General features: G+C 37.7%; 1 long non-coding RNA gene across 1 annotated transcript; it reads left to right on the top strand.

Moving 5' to 3' along the window:
* The first annotated feature begins 12749 nt into the window (after window positions 1-12749).
* LOC110786575 (uncharacterized) lies at window positions 12750-16434 on the top strand. The gene is made up of 2 exons (XR_002532892.2): window positions 12750-13393; window positions 15991-16434. It is a non-coding gene; the product is annotated as an uncharacterized lncRNA (long non-coding RNA).
* The last annotated feature ends 515 nt before the right edge of the window (window positions 16435-16949 follow it).

The following is a 16949-nucleotide window of genomic DNA, read 5'->3' as shown; positions in this document are numbered from 1 at the left end:
GTTAAATAAAAAGGAGAAATAGCAAAGTCAAAGTGGTTAGTTTTCTGAGAACCGTGACGCACCTCTCAAGGGTGCGTCGTAATGTGTCCCTTTTCGATGATTTAATTGCTTTCCTCGCCCTTTTTATGAACTGTTAAACCAACTAAATCTGATTGTTCTATCACGCCTAACAAATATAATATTTTTGGGAAATTGGATTATCATGCTAGGTCCCTTAATGCTATTTAAATCAGATAATCGCGATCGATCTAGTATTATATGTTGTATATTGCTAAAATCAACCCAGATTAGTTTAATAGTTAACGCATGTCCCTTCAATTATTTATGCTGAGTTAGTAAGGATATCCTGCCTCTGGAGTTATCGACGAGCGAGTACTCCTCTCGGTAGTTACAGTCCCCCGAACCCTCAATCTCTACCTTGCGGGTGTATGTTGAGAGATCCCCACACCAGGGATCACAAGGGAACCTACGGCCGTCGTGGTCAAACATAATTGCACTCCCTTTATGTCACGATAATCGGGTTTTGTCAGTTTTTCTCATTGTCGTTAAAAACTGAATGGCGACTCCTATATTACTAGTCAATTGGGTGTAAACTCACAGGAAATCCAATTACACTTGATTGAATAAAAAGAATCGTCACACCCACGAGGGACGAGGTCACGCATTAGCCTCGTGCTTTTTCGACCCCCTCACAGAACTCGCCATAATTATTCGACAGTAAATAGTGGTTCAACAAGCAGAATACAAATGCTCGAATATTCAATTTCTGTTCGATCATATTCTTACTAGGTCTAAAATGGTGTTTTACAAGCTTTGCCAAATTAACCTTATCACCCACAACGATCTCAGCAAGCATGTTAGCATCTAGTCCTAGGAAAGCCCCTATGGTTGTTTTACCCTCTTCAACAGTGCCAGGGGTAGCAGGAGTAGCATTGGTAGGATAACCAAGGATCGCGGAAAACTCATCTAGCAAAGGGCATACTTCATTGCCCCGAAAAACAAAAACATGGTGATCGGAATCCCAAAAGTCTAGGGCCGCTTACAGAAAGTTATAATCAATATTAATTTGTTGTAAGCCTAAGAATGCCTCTAAGTGGTATCCTTTCAACAAAGCCTTTTCTGTGGGATTAAGGGCTCTTAGCCAACGCCTAACAACTCGTTGGAGGGAGAAAGGAGGAATCGACATGGCAAGAATAGGAAAGAGTAAAAGCTAGAAAGGAAGATGGAGAGTGGTGAAAAAGAAAGACGTACTTAACCCCTATATATACACGAAAGCATCAAGCGACGTCCTGATCCCATTCGGAAACTTGTTAAGAAATCCGGAATTAAGAAAAGAAAACTGTCGAAATAGCATTTCCAGCGCCCAAGGCTGGGCGCCGAAATTATTAACGCCTTGCCAGGGGCGCCGAAAATCTAGTCCAGGACCCGGACCCTTCAAGATGCGGAGCAGGAAAGGACTTAAAATCGTACGAGGCCCTGTTGTAATCAAGATCAAAGCCAAAGCACCGTTAGAGCCCGAATAGTGAAAACAATTGTTAAGACTTGTCGAAACTTAGACCTATCTCAAGGAAAAAATATGTGTACATTTTTTAAGGCAATAAAAAAAATCAAGGTCATTTTTCGAAACACAAAAGCAAAATCGAGTCGTTGGTTTCCCAAATTAAAAAATGTTTATTTGTCAAAAGATCAATCCGGGCCAAAATAAGCTCGATGTATTAATTATTGAAAAATGGAGCAAACTTTGTCGCCCGGAAAATGAAGTCGCACTCCACGACTTCATCAAAGTAGCATACCACTACAAAGATCGCTCGCACTTACGAGCACGGTCCCAAACACGATCAAGGACATTACAAAATGCGTATCCCCAAGGAACCTCTTTGACAAGAAATGACCATCAAGCACAAATGCTTGGGGGCTCGAAAGAAAATAAACATTTCAAAAGAGAGTATGCAAAGTTAAAACAACATTCCCATACTACGCTGTACGAAATCCCGTGTTTGAATAATCTCAAAAGATAAAACCGGATTACGACCTCAAGACAAAGGTCGCCGTTGATACCTATACATAGTCCTCTAATCAAGGACCCAGATAGTGGTACAATTGGGTCGTAAAGACTAGCTCAAAACCATGAAAGACGATGACCACGAGACAATGGCCCGGCTAAGCACGTTGTCAACCCACATTCAGGTTGCAACTAAATCCGAGCATCCCTCGAAAGAATTCGCTCTTACAAGAATGAATAAAAAGAAGTTCTCAAAAGCAATCCCAAGAACAAAGGAAATAGGGACTTGCCCACCTCAATCGGGCAAGATCGGGCCAAGAACCGCGCGGGTCCCAAATCGAAAGACGAATTCAGGTTCGTCCACTTCTATCGGACGGGGAGTCCACCCTCAGCGGACAGGCTCGCCCACCTTCAGCGGGCGGGGTCTGCGTCACTAACCGCGCAGGTCATTAGTCGCTGCAGCGATAACTTTTTCTGGTTTTCCCTTTTCCAAAAAATCAAAGGATTGGTTTTCCGTTTTCCCAAAAAAAAAGCGATGTGCTGGATTTTCCTTCATTTTACGTCCTATAAAAACAAGGGGGTTTTCTCGTTTAGCTAACCTTAAATATGAGAATCTTTTAAAAACGTTTTACCTCGTGATTGGGCTTGGCCAGGCCTAGTTACACTTTATAGGTTTGATTTCGAAAACATCTTTAGATACTTCCAATGACAAAGTGAGGGAGTTTCTATACTATCGGTTAATAGATTCCAATGACACGTGAGGAATGTGTTAACACTTAAAGTGATGACCCTTAAGTCAAATGTTATCACTCGGGGGATCGTGAGACCCTCGCAAAACAGGTCACATACACCATGGCTTGTATGACACACTCCGTCTAGAAATTTGACCATCGTCTCCTCTCGAGACTCAGTCAAAGTGGGGGCTAACTGTAGACACCTACTTTTGTCCCCATTCCCGAAAGGGAAGGTTCGATGATGAGAACATAAATCTCCACTTGGTAATGCATCTCCTATAAAATAACGAATCTCAATCACCCTTTTCATTTCGGCCAAAACTGCTACTTATGGAAACCTGCTAAAAATAGTAATTGCCGTAAAAGGTAGTTGTTAAAAGTGGTAAAGTCATAAAAGATAGAAACCTGTCAGAATTAAGTGTTGCACTCCAACATAAATCCTAAAAGAGATAGAATTTGCAAAAGGAATTCTATTCCTGGTATAATTCGAAAGTAAGAGTTACGTATTGATTAAAATCCTAACGAACCTGGAGTTCGTAACGGGCCCAGACGCATTCTGTCATAAAGTTAATACGCACTAAAAGACTCGGATAAGTCTCAAAAGCTCCGCCTTCTAAGAGTCCAAATCTGACAAAGAACTCGGCCCATATCCCATTTTCAACGCCTGGATCTGGGCGCCGAAATCTTCGGCGCCCAGCCCTGGGCGCTGAAAAATGCCTGGGGCCGTGTCGTCTCCGAATTCTTTTTGGATTTGTATTCTAAAGATCTATCTTTCCACAAACTCTTTCCCTATAAATACAGCCTAAAAACCGACGTGAACACAACACACAATTCCATAACCTGAGTATTGACTCTAGCCTTAAGCCTAGCCTCACGCTGCGAAATCGATCCGGCGTTCTGTCGCAATCGACCCAAAAGTCGAACAAAACGCGTCCTGCCCCTTGTAGCTGATGATTTAAGCCTAAATAATGGAACACTGCTTATAAACCCGAGATTCGTTAAATAAAAGGAGAAATAGCAAAGCCAAGTGGTTAGTTTTCTGAGAACTGTGACGCACCTCTCAAGGGTGCGTTGTAATGTGTCCCTCACATTATTTAATCGCTTTCATCACCCTTTTATAAAATTGTCGAACTATTAACTTGATTGATCTATCACGCCTAATAAGATAATACCTTGGACAATTGAATTATCATGCTAGGTACCTTAAATCAATCTAAATAAGATAATCACGATCGATTTAGTATTATGTGTTGCATATTGCTAAAATCAATTCAGAATAGTTTAATAGTTTAACGCATGTCCCTTGAATTATTTATGCTGAGCTAGTAAGGATAACCTGCCTCTGGAGTTATCGATGAGCACTCCTCTCGGTAGTTACAGTCCCCCGAACTCTCAATCTCTGCCCTGCGGGTGTACGTTGCGCGATCCCCACACCAGGGATCACAAGGGAACCTATGGCCGTCGTGGTCGAACATAATTGCACTCCATTTATGTCACGATAACCGGGTTTTGTCAGTTTTTCTCATTGTCGTTAAAAACTGAATGGTGACTCCTATATTACTAGTCGATTGGGTGTAAACTCACAGGAAATCCAATTACACTCGATCTGACAACGTCACGCCCACGAGGGACGAGGTCACGCATTGGCCTCGTGCTTTTTCGACCCCCTCACACTATGTTGGTTAGATTTTAAGTGAACTAAAACCCTTAATCATGCAACATAATCAAGCTTCAATCTCATGCATATTTAAGACGTATTTAAAAGCTCCATAAGATAAATGTGATCTAGTGTGGCCCGACTTCATCTTGAAGCTTCAACTTCAAAGTCCGTCTTGAAAATGGATGAAAACTTCGTCTTGAATTTCCCGTGGGAGGCGCCATTTTCTTCAAACAGGATTAGCTATAATTAAACTATTTGATGGTACGCAGACCATATTTGAATTGAAAAACAAATTTGGTGCATTAGACCAATTACATTCAAATTAATGGTACGCAGACCATATTTTCTATCCTATTTGGGCCATACTAGTCACTTCATGACCTGCAAAACAGTACATATACAATATATACCATTCACCCATTCATTATCATGAATGGCCCACATAGCTGGTTAGTAAAAACACATTGTATGCATCACATAAATATTTGCAGCAATTAATCAAGAGCACCAATAATCTACCAATTATTCAATCCTTATTAATTCTAATCAAGTTGTTTAACCTTAAAGGATTTGTAGACCTAATCAAGAGTTTATGACTAAAATTTCTCCCACTTAAACCAATAACTTTATATGCTTTACTAATTTTAAACATAAAAATGTATTTCTAGTCTAACTGGAAACAAACAAATTTAATTAAAATTCAAAGCTCATATAAAATTATAATCGAATCCATTATTTAATTTATTTTTCAGTTGAATTAAAAAAATTTAAATTAATTCAAGGTTTAATTTTAGTCAAAAAATTAGTATAAATAAAAATTTATAATAATTATAATATTCAAAATTAAAATCCGAGAAAACAATTTAAATTATAAATTTTAAAATTAATTAAAATTATTTCCGAACTGAAAATCTCAAATTAAAATTCAAAACGATTCAATCGTAACACGACGAGCACTTGAGCTTGCGCCCAAGTCCCATCGTGTGCACGGCTGGTTGCTGCACAAGGCACACATAGCTCCACGCAACACGCAGCCACAGGCCACACGCACACGCACACGCAGCCATCGCTGGCCACGCTGCGCGCAGCCTCTGTGTTGTGTCGCGCCTGCTGCTGCTTTCCCTCGCAAGGCATCGCTCGCTGCAAGCGAGGCATCGCTCGCTGCGCGAGCCACCGCTCGCTGGCGCGAGGCAGTGCGCGCTGTGGCGCAGCTCGCTTGCTGCCCACACGCGACTGCTCTCTTTGCCCTGCCCCTCGCCCACGCCCATCGCATAGCACACACGGCCAGCACCTTTGCATCGCGCGCGCGCCATGTTACGTTGCTCGCTGCATTCGTACCGCACTGGCGACGAGCTCCCTTGCTCGTCGTCGCGTGCCCGCACTATACAACACCCCTTAAGGGTAACACGTAGCTTCCTTTGCTTTGTGCGTGAAACATTTATGAGCGTTTTCATAAAAATTTAAAATTTTTAATTTAAAATTAACGACAAATTAATAAATCATATTAATTTCATAATTTTAGGGCGAAAAATCAAAAATTTATTAATCAATTAATTTTCGATTAACATGGATTCAAATCAAGGTCATAAAAATTTAAAATTCAACATAAATTAACAATTTTTATGGTGGATTTTAATCATGGATACCTAATTAAATTATTAATTAATTATGAAAAATAAATCAATTCTAAATTATTCGAATTTCAACAAATTAATCATAATTACAAATTAATCATAATTACAAATTAGGTTGTATAATGAACAAGTCTAGGGATTCATAATTGTTAAACATATACTGTAGGTCAATCAAAAACTCAAGATTTATCAACAAGAATCACAAATATTCAATTTAACATCTTAAATTTACAAACTTTTGCGTTCGAAAAACTTAAACCTCCGAAAAGTCATGGTTAGGCTTCGAATTTGGGAATTCTGGGTTCGGCCGAAAGATACTAGTTTTGTCAAAATTTTAGAATGCCTTTTACATGCGAAATTGACACAAAAATCACTCGATTTGGTTGAGTAACGAATATTCTGCCGAAAAACTGCGTACATATAATTAAATAAACGCAATTTGCAATGAATTACGAAAACTAATCACCCCTTTAATTCCTTGAAAATTTGTAAAATTTAACCATGTTTATGCAATTTAGATTATGAAAATAATAAGAGGCTCGTGATACCACTGTTAGGTTATGATACATATGAAAAACATAAATCATGCGGAAAAACCTTAATGCCAGGAAACATATTATTAACACATAATCATTTAGCATAATTCAGATGCATACACTTTGTAGCGTGCCCTCCCTAGATGCGCCCGAACCGAACAAGAACAAGTCTTTTAGGACTCCAAGTGTCGTCCCTCCGTAGATAGTCCACAGCACGTCCGGATCAGCCTTAAGCTTGACCAACTAGAATTGCCCTTAAGGTACTATAAATTTCGGCTAATAGGGCAAGTGTTTGTGGCTGATTTTTGCTTGAAAATCTTACCTTTGAATACTTGAATCTTTCGTTAATGAATTTGTGACCCTAGGCACATATTTATAGAGTTATGGAAAAGGACTTAGAATCCTATTAGAATACCAATTTAGTTTAATTAGAATCCTGTTAGGACTCTTATTAAATAAAATCTATCTACTAGAATTAGGATTTAATCATAGAACAAATTCTAATAGCTTTAGGATTTGTATTGCACACAACCGTACACGAGCACAAACACGAGCAGCACCCGCGCAAGCCTTGCGGCCCACGCGAGCTGCACTCGCTCGCAGCCCAAATGTCGCAGCCCATATTGCTCCGCGCGCGCCAAGGCCTTGCTGGGCCTGGCCTTGCGCTGGGCCTGGCGGGGCTTGGCTGTGTGTAATTGTTGCGTGTGGTTTGCTGGGCGATGGCCCAGCTTCGTGTTGGGCCTTCGTCTGGCAGGCCTCGTCCGATGCTAATTCGTACGATACGCTTCCGATTAAATTCCCGATTCCGGAATTTATTTCCGATACGAACAATATTTAATATTTCCGATTCCGGAATAAATTTCCATTTCGAACAAATATTTAATATTTCCGTTTCCGGAATTATTTTCCGATTACGATAATATTTCCGATTCTGACAATATTTCCGTTTCCGGTAATATTTCCGATTCCGGCAATACTTCCATTTTCGATAATATTTTCCGATTCGTACCATGTTTCCGTTTCCGGCAACATCTACGACTTGGATAATATTTATATTTCCGATACGATCCATATTTCCGTTTCCGACAATATCATCCTTTTCGGAGTATTCATTTATTTGCCTTTGACGATCTCAGCTCCCACTGAAACCAAGATCCGTCGATTCCGAATATCCATAGATGGAGTATTTAATGCCATTAAATACTTGATCCGTTTACGTACTATTTGTGTGACCCTACGGGTTCAGTCAAGAGTAAGCTGTGGATTAATATCATTAATTCCACTTGAACTGAAGCGGCCTCTAGCTAGGCATTCAGCTCACTTGATCTCACTGAATTTATTAACTTGTCAATTAATACTGAACCGCATTTATTAGACTTAAAATTATATGCATACTTGGACCAAGGGCATTATTTCCTTCAGTAAAATCAAGTCTTAATCTTCAAGAAAGCACTACGTGCCAAGCATCGTACTATTCGTACGAAGGTACATCAATACAAGACAAATTAAGGACGGAGCCCGCATCCTTGATTTTGGCAGCACGCATGCCACGTCACCAGCGCCCAGCGCTGGTTTGGCGTGCTGCGCTGGCAATGGCTGGAAGTTTCCAGCCATTTTTCCTATAAATACCCCCTAATTTTCAGCATTAAGGGAGGCAACTTCAATATACAACGTCGTAATACAAAAATTACGCCTCAAATTCAAGTCCAAAAATCCTTCAAAAACACATACAAACTTCAAGTTCTAAGCAATTGGGAGCTCTAAAAGGAATTCTTGCCTAAACCTAAATAGGTAATTCCGAATCCCACAATATCCAATCATGTTTCTTTGATTTTCCTATTTCAAAAATGATTAGCAAGTTGGCATTTTTATTACTAAAAATGTCACTTGCAACAATCATACATCTTTTCAAAATCCAAACTTTTCAAAATACAAAAATGCAAACTTTCAAGATTCAAGGATGTTCAAAGTTGTTTGCAATCACTTCTTTGAACTAGAATCACTTTCAAGTATGGAGTAATCAAAGATGACACCTTTCTAGCTTTAAAGGTTTAGTCTTTTGAGATTCAAGACTCCATTTTTCAATATACAAGTTTAAGTTTTCATATTTCAAGATCCCACAATGTTTAGGGTTTCTCATGACTACTTCCCTAAACTAGGATCCCTTCAAAGTAAGAGCACATCAAAGATCTAACCTTTTCAACATTAAAAGGCCCGATCTTTGAGATTCAAGTCTCTTAAGTTACAATATTTCAAGTACAAGTTCAATATTTCAAGTTCAAGTTCAATTATTTCAAGTTCAATATTTCAAGATTCAAACTTTCAAGTTCAAGTTCTATATGCAAAATCTAGGATACTTTGGGATGAGAAACTTCTCCCAAGTTGAGATTTTTGGCTTTGAATTCGTGTCGGGCGCACTTATTTTTAAGGAGCCGCTTGGCGTTCGAATCTCATGTGCCCAAGTACAAATTTCAATATCGCAATTTCGATTATGCACCTTTCAATATTGCAATTTCAATTATGCACCTTTCAATATCGCAATTTCGATTATGCACCTTTCAATATTGCAATTTCAATTATGCACCTTTCAATACCGCAATTTCAATATCGCACTTTCAATACCGCAATTTCAATATCGCACTTTCAATTCCGCATTTCAATTCCGCAGCTTTACTTGCCTAGTCCTTCTAGGCAATGTGGACCTACTCCCTAGTCCTTTTCTAGGGGGTCTTGTATTTACTAATTCCGCACTCATTTACAATTGTGATGTTGCTTTATTTGCTTTATTGCTTTCATCACCCTACATGCTAAATACAACAAAATGCAAGGTTACATCACGCTTAACGAATATAATTTCTTGGACAAACCGGCCTTAGGTTCCTTTAAATTACCTTTAAAGCAAAGTGACCACCATACAATTAGAAATTCTATTTGCTCTAAATTTCAAACCCACATAGTCTAATCTAGGGTATATTTTCGAAAATGCTATGTCACGTACTCGAATAATTTCTAAAGCTCGTGGAATAAGCATCTCGTTTCCTTGCCCGGATCTCACCCATCCGTTTCGAGGATTCAAAGCCTTATCCAAAATAGAGTCACTTGCGGTCTTTCCAAACGAGACTTTAAATAACGTTTGGTGGCGATGTTAGGTTATGATTCATATGACAAAACATAAATCATGCGGAAAAACCATAAAGCCAGGAAAGCATATTATTTACACATAATCATTTAGCATAGTTTAGATGCATACACTTTGTTGCGTGCCTTCCCTAGCTGCGCCCGAATCGAACAAGAACAAGTCTTTAGGACTCCAAATGTCGTCCCTCCGTAGATAGTCCACAGCACGTCCGGATCCGCCTTAAGCTTGACCAACTAGGATCGCCCTTAAGGTACTTAGAATTTTCGGCTATTGTAGGCAGTTGTATGACTGAATTTTTGCTCTCAAAAATCACTTTGAATACTTGAATTGTATCTATAAATTATGACCCTAGGCACCTATTTATAGAGGTATGGAAAAGGAACTGGAATCCTATTAGGATACGAATTAATTAAACTAGAATCCTAATAGAATTCTTATTTAATTAATTCATCCTTTTAGGTTTAGGAATTTAATCATATGTTGAAACCTGATAGCTTTAGGATTCGTTTAGCACACAAACACACACACGCACGCACAGCAGCCCACGAGGGGCGCCATGCGCGCGCGCGCAGCCCGCGAGCTCGCAGCCCATTGCCACGAGGCCCACACGCTGCCGCAGCCTTGGCGCGCGCTGGGCCTGCCTTGCGGTGGGCCTGGCGCAGCCTTGGCTGGTGCGTTGTGGCGCGCTGGCTTGCTGGGCGATGGCCCGACTTCGTGATGGGCCTTCGTCTGGCAGGCCTCGTCCGATGCTAATTCGTACGATACGCTTCCGATTAATTTCCCGATTCCGGAATTCATTTCCGATACGAACAATATTTAATATTTCCGATTCCGGAATTAATTTCCGTTTCGAACAAATATTTAATATTTCCGTTTCCGGAATTATTTTCCGATTCCGATAATATTTCCGATTCTGACAATATTTCCGTTTCCGGCAATATTTCCGATTCCGGCAATATTTCCATTTCCGATAATATTTTCCGATACGTACCATGTTTCCGTTTCCGGCAACATCTACGACTTGGATAATATTTATATTTCCGATACGATCCATATTTCGGTTTCCGGCAATATCATCGTTTCCGGAGCATTCATTTCTTGCCTGTGACGATCTTAGCTCCCACTGAAACCAAGATCCGTCGATTCCGAATATCCATAGATGGAGTATTTAATGCCATTAAATACTTGATCCGTTTACGTACTATTTGTGTGACCCTACGGGTTCAGTCAAAAGTAAGCTGTGGATTAATATCATTAATTCCACTTGAACTGAAGCGGCCTCTAGCTAGGCATTCAGCTCACTTGATCTCACTGAATTATTAACTTGTTAATTAATACTGAACCGCATTTATTAGACTTAATATTATATGCATACTTGGACCAAGGGCACTATTTCCTTCAGGCGACTCCTTCGAGGTACAAAAATACAATGGTTTTCTAAAAAACCGCCCCTTGTAGGGAAAGAGCATACTTGCGATGCGAACTCAAAAACACCCCCTACAAGAATTATCAAAGTATTATCGCCCGTGTGAATACGTAACGGCTTATTCAGAATTTTGCAGCGGAAAACATAAAACTAACTTTAGGTTTATAAATAATCGACTACAGATTTAATCCCAAAAACCAATCAACGAAATTAAGGAAATGTAAATAGTGCGACAAGTTTAAAGTCCAATTTAACAAACCCAAGTCACTTAGCAAAACAAAATAAATACAAGCTCTCTAATCCCGAACCCAATGATGCATCATCTTCAAACCTGTAGATGGGAAACGCTTATTGATCCTTAGAGACTGCTCACCAAAATATGTCATCACATGATCAATAAGGCATAGCCATGATCAACACACACAAACAAAACACGTAATCAGCAAAGCTGAGTACTACATACTAAATCAATAATAACCCTAACATGATTCTATTAAACGAACGATCCTAACATGATACTAATAAAACATAAGTAAGGGCAAACAAAATATATTAATTTGAAGACCACACTTGACTAGACTAGGCTAGACTGGACTAGAACTTTTATAACAATAATATTATCTTAATTGAAATACTCAATGGACCGAGTTGTCTAACTAGAAGCTTCACTAAGGAAAATGAGGTACGGGCGCGAATCCGTAACCTCAGTGACCTGCGATATCGAGGAACTTTTGAATAAAAATAGAACACGGTGACCAATCCGGTCCTAGAAAAGGCCATGGGCTACCACCACGAACCCCAACTCCTGTTTGTCCGTCACTTTAGACGTGCACAGTCTAAAGCTATTGCTACTCAGTTTCCCTTTACATGATTTACAGATTAAAACTCTGTTATGACTCAACAAACACATAAGTCATACAATCAACAATTAAGCACCGTTGTTTTTATCTTGGAATTAAGTAAGTGATCACAAAGGTATCAACCAAGACTCATTCCAATTAATTCAACCCTTCCTTTAATAATGATCAACCCCTCTATATGGGTATAAGGTTTCAACTTACTAAACAAGGTCCTCGGCCCTCATAAAGTAGTGAAAAGCTAAAAGGGAACAACGATCAATCGATCTAAACCAATATATATAAAATAATCTAGTGTTCCCAACCAACATGTTTTCATCAATCATCCATACTAAGATGTTATAATTCTCATAACGAAATATATGTTCAACATGTTCATCCAACAATTGTAATAGCCCAGATTTTTAAGCAGCTCCTAATCTCATGTTAAGTATGTTTATCGTTTTAAACTCACTCTTAAAGTTTTCTTGAAATTATGGTTTTGGAATCATATAAAATTGGTGGGTCAATTAAAATTTATTATTTTCTCTTAAATAAGTGTTCGAATTAATTCTCACATTTTTCTTTCTTAAGAATTTTTTTTTTTTGGAAAGTGATTTCGTTTAAAGGTTTTATATTTCTTTGTTCTAAATTAAGAACTTAATTTATCTATCTTTGTCGACTTATTTAGTTTGAGCGGAAATAAATAGTTTTCAAGATTTTAATTTATTTAGCTTTATAGTTAAAATAAGTTAATAATAAAATAAAATAAAAAGAAAGAAAAAAAAATTCAAGGAAAATCATTTCCAGAGGATTCCAGAAAACTCATCCTCTCATCTCTCTTTGGCCCGACTCCCTCTCCTCCTTCTCTGCACTTTCATCTCTCCTCCTCTCAGTCCCTCCGCTGCACTACCCACCTCTACCACCGAGCCACTGCTCCCTCGCCTCTCCTCGCCGCCGTTCGCTGTTGGTGTTGTTGTGGTTCTTGTTGATTGTTCCGTTACTTCCCATCTCGTGCCTGCTTTGTGCCGTCGCCAATGGTGGCCTTCAATTGCCGTCGTCGGTGTTCCACCACTCAATCGGTAATCTCTCTAATTTTGTTATCAATTGATTTGAATTTGATTGAATTAGGGAAATCTCAAACCCTAACTTCCTATTTCCTTGATTGTCTCTCTCCGCCGCTCTCCCTTGCCTCGTCACTCCTCCTTGCTCGTCGGAGCTCCGCGGCTGCCAGAGCTGCGGTTGTTGTCATTGATGTTGATGTAGTTGAAAATTCCGTGAAATTGACTCTTCTATTCCAACTTACTCCTCCATTTTGATTTAATGGTTATTTGATGGAAAACGAATAAGGGGGATCGAATCATGAAGTTAAGCGAAGAATGATGATTGAATAGGTAGCTTGTGGATTTATGAATGGTTATTGAAGGTACACATTGTTCAACCATCTTCGATGCTTGAAACTATATTTTGTATTTAATTAATATGTATATGTATGTATGAATGTATGTATGGATTTTAAATTGTGCTTTGTTAGTTGAAATTCCTCTTTGAAATGAATTTGGTTGGTTGAATTGTTTAAATGAAATGATTTATAGAATTGACTTCTTTTGTGAATGAAACAAATTTTTTTTGATTTTGAAATGATTGTGAGTAAACTAATGGAATTTTGAATTGCATAATATGAATCAAGCTTATCAAGAATACTTGAGGTTGAGTTTGTGCACGAACTAGTGACATGGTTAATTATGGAGTATGTGAAGGGATCTTAAAGCTCGGGAGTATATTGAATAAGAGTGAGTCGTTAGCTGAGTACGTTAATGGTTAGGCTAGGTTATGAGCATAATGGAAATAATCTAACTCGAGTCCCTAAGGTAGTTAGGTTCTAATGTTACATTATATGAGAGATCCAAAACTAAAATTTAGTAAAATCAAGGGCGAAACTGAAAGTGATCTTGAAAGAGCTATTTTGAAAAAAGATTTATATTTTTTAAAATTTAGTGAGTTATATTCTCTTTGAATTTCTTGAAATCAAACGTTTTTTTTTTTCTAAAAATTATGAATCATGAGAGGAAACTAGTTTGAATAACTATAATGAATATGGCCATAATTTGAAAAATGTTTTTATGAACGTGTTCTCCAAAAAAGGTAATGATTTTGACAAAAGAGGATAATTCTTTCAATTAAGTTCCACAAAACAAATTTTGATATAAGGAATGTCAGAACGCTCTCTAAGAACGATTTTGTCATAAAGAACGGGGAAATGACTTTTGAATTATCAACTGAACTAAGATGTTATGAAACTAGTAGATATAAAAAGAAATGATAGTTATTTCTCTATTCCATGTTTTAATACAAAGAAGTGTTTAAATGTTTTATAAAATACATTTCACATACATTTCAGGATCACTAAGCTCACTTAGTAAACTCAATAGCTAAAGATAAAAGAATGAATTCATATTTGAGGAAAGTATTGTCTATTATTAATCTTAAGGCCTTAAATGAGTATCATTCATTAACAGTCAATCAGAGGTCGATGGTCTAAGAGTATAACCAAGGATAAGGAGTAATTCTAGTTAAGAAGAGTTTAACTAAATCATAGCACGATTCCAATGATATTCACGCTGATGGCAAATGGACCGTTTCTAAGAAGTTTCATCTGAGAATAGTATGAATAAGAGTGTATGTCTTTATTGTTCACTATGATTCGAGAAGTGTAATAACAAGTCTTGAGGAGGATTAATTAGGGTAAAAAGCTATGTCGATTTATGAAGATTCGAGAAACCTTAAAGCCTATGTTAGTATCTAAATCGATGGTTTTAGACTGATGAATAGAGTTAAATCAATATTCGTGGTTGATCGAGAAATAATGTGTCTCTGCAAAATTTAAGTAAATTGTTCAAGAAGTACGTAGTAAAATATCACTTCACATGTTACCTAAGTTAAGGGGAAAGAAGCTGTGTATGCATTGAGTACGGAACTCACATACATCAGTGATGAACAGATATGTATGATTAGAGCATGTTGCTCGGTATGATTAGAGCCTTGTGCTCTGTACGTTTATTTAGAGCATGGCGCTCTGTATGTTTGTTTAGAGCATGGCACTCTGTGTATTCAGAGCATGGCGCTCTGTATATAAGGACATGTCCCGGTTAAGTCTTGCAAGCATATGATTTCTGGGAGGGTGACGACCCCCACTAAGTTAGGGAGCGAGGTTACGGTAACCGGCCCTATCCATGTTCTCTTTCCCCAATGAATCTGTATTAGCCTTGAAACATCAAGAATACTTATTTAAAATTCTGTTAGGAGAATATCATAAGTGAAGTCATATGACTTGGCAATGTTATTGTAATGGCTCTCACATTAAGATATGAATTTCTTATGAATACGTGTTATGCATTTGCATTGTGTATGTGAAAATATTATGAAGTAAAGTTATGACCTTGACAATGTTGTGGCAATTCAAGGAGTTTGCCTTGAGGTATGAATACATGTATACTATGAATGTCAGCTTGTGGCATAAACTACGACTCGCGAAAATATTTATATTAGAGAAACACTTGGACGATCGTTATGTGTAATTGCCAGAATAGGCTATATTCACATGAATAATAGTGTGAGAATAACTAGATGAATCATGAGCTGCGAGTCTAGTTATGTGGTTGTGAATTTTTGATATTAGTAATGAAGTAAGTAAGGTATCTCAAGTTATCTTGATAATACCATATTGTAAGGTTTCCTAAAATTGTGTTTGAACTATAAGAACTTTGTGAAATGGATTCAAAAGAAAGAAGAATGTTTTTAGCATATAATGATTATGTGAAATAAATTTCAAAGAAAATTTCTACGCTTTAATCAAACAATATTTTGTAGATGTCCTGAACAAGTGATATGCTTTTCCAGAACAAAACATAAAAACAAAAACTTAAGCTATTTTGAGCCACCTATCAAATGCATTTCAGGTTGGATAATGTGTACTCAGATTTCCGCTGATTTTTTTCTATGAACCTGTCCCGGTGGGGGCAGAGTCAAAATATTTTGCAGGTAGCAAGAGTCGAGTCTCAATACAGGTTCAAGGTTCGTAGAGTTCTCAAGGGGCTTTCTATGTCCAAGGTTGGATTATAGATTCGCCAAATGTAATTAAGTTTTATAGAGTTTGTTAATGGGCAGTATAATTTCTTCTTAAAGCTTTTGGTTTATAATTATGAATTATATATTCGTGTTGGAGTTGTAGTTAAGTTAAGTTTGTTGGCTAAAGGTGAAGTGTGCCTAGAAATAGCTCATTAAGTCTGGGATGTTAATGTTACCCCTGGTGATGTTTTGGGAAATATTATATGTTAGAATGATGTAATTGAAGCAGGTAAAAGAAAGAGCTGACGTAATTTCCTAAATAATATTTTAGGTTGTCCATATTTGGGGGAAGTGCTGCCGAATTTTTCTTTAATAATTAAAAGCTTAAAGTTAAGTTAATTAGTGTCTTTAAGACAGACTAAGCCTGTGACTTTATTTTTGAAGTTGTTTGAAAAGTTAAGTCTGTTTAGCAGGGTTAATTTGAATTTGCAAGCAGCTCGTTAAGGGCGGGCTATTACAACAATATAAAAATGTAAATTCCAACATAACCAAGTTCATCGACAAATTCAATATGGTTTCAATAATAACACATATCTCCAAGCACACAGGTATGTACGTACCTTGTGTAAACAAACTGATAGGCCACTTTAACACTTTCAAAAGACGCCTAAAGAGAATTCTTCGCCTAAAACAACCAACAAATAATCCCAATCAATTCCTAATCATTTACAACTATAATAAAGCATTCTAAATACATCCTAAACATATTTAGAACCTTCCCCAATATCAAAATTTGAATATTTGATTTCCTAGCATAACAATTATTGAATTAAAGATTGAAGTTCGTTGAAAACTCTTCGCAAACATCATACTTTAATTTTCAGCAATATAAACTCGTGTAAAAGCTTCGCCAA

Source organism: Spinacia oleracea, chromosome 6 (genome assembly GCF_020520425.1).
Source record: "Spinacia oleracea cultivar Varoflay chromosome 6, BTI_SOV_V1, whole genome shotgun sequence".
In the NCBI taxonomy this organism is placed as follows: Eukaryota; Viridiplantae; Streptophyta; class Magnoliopsida; order Caryophyllales; family Amaranthaceae; genus Spinacia; species Spinacia oleracea.
This window is presented reverse-complemented; position numbering and strand designations above follow the sequence as displayed.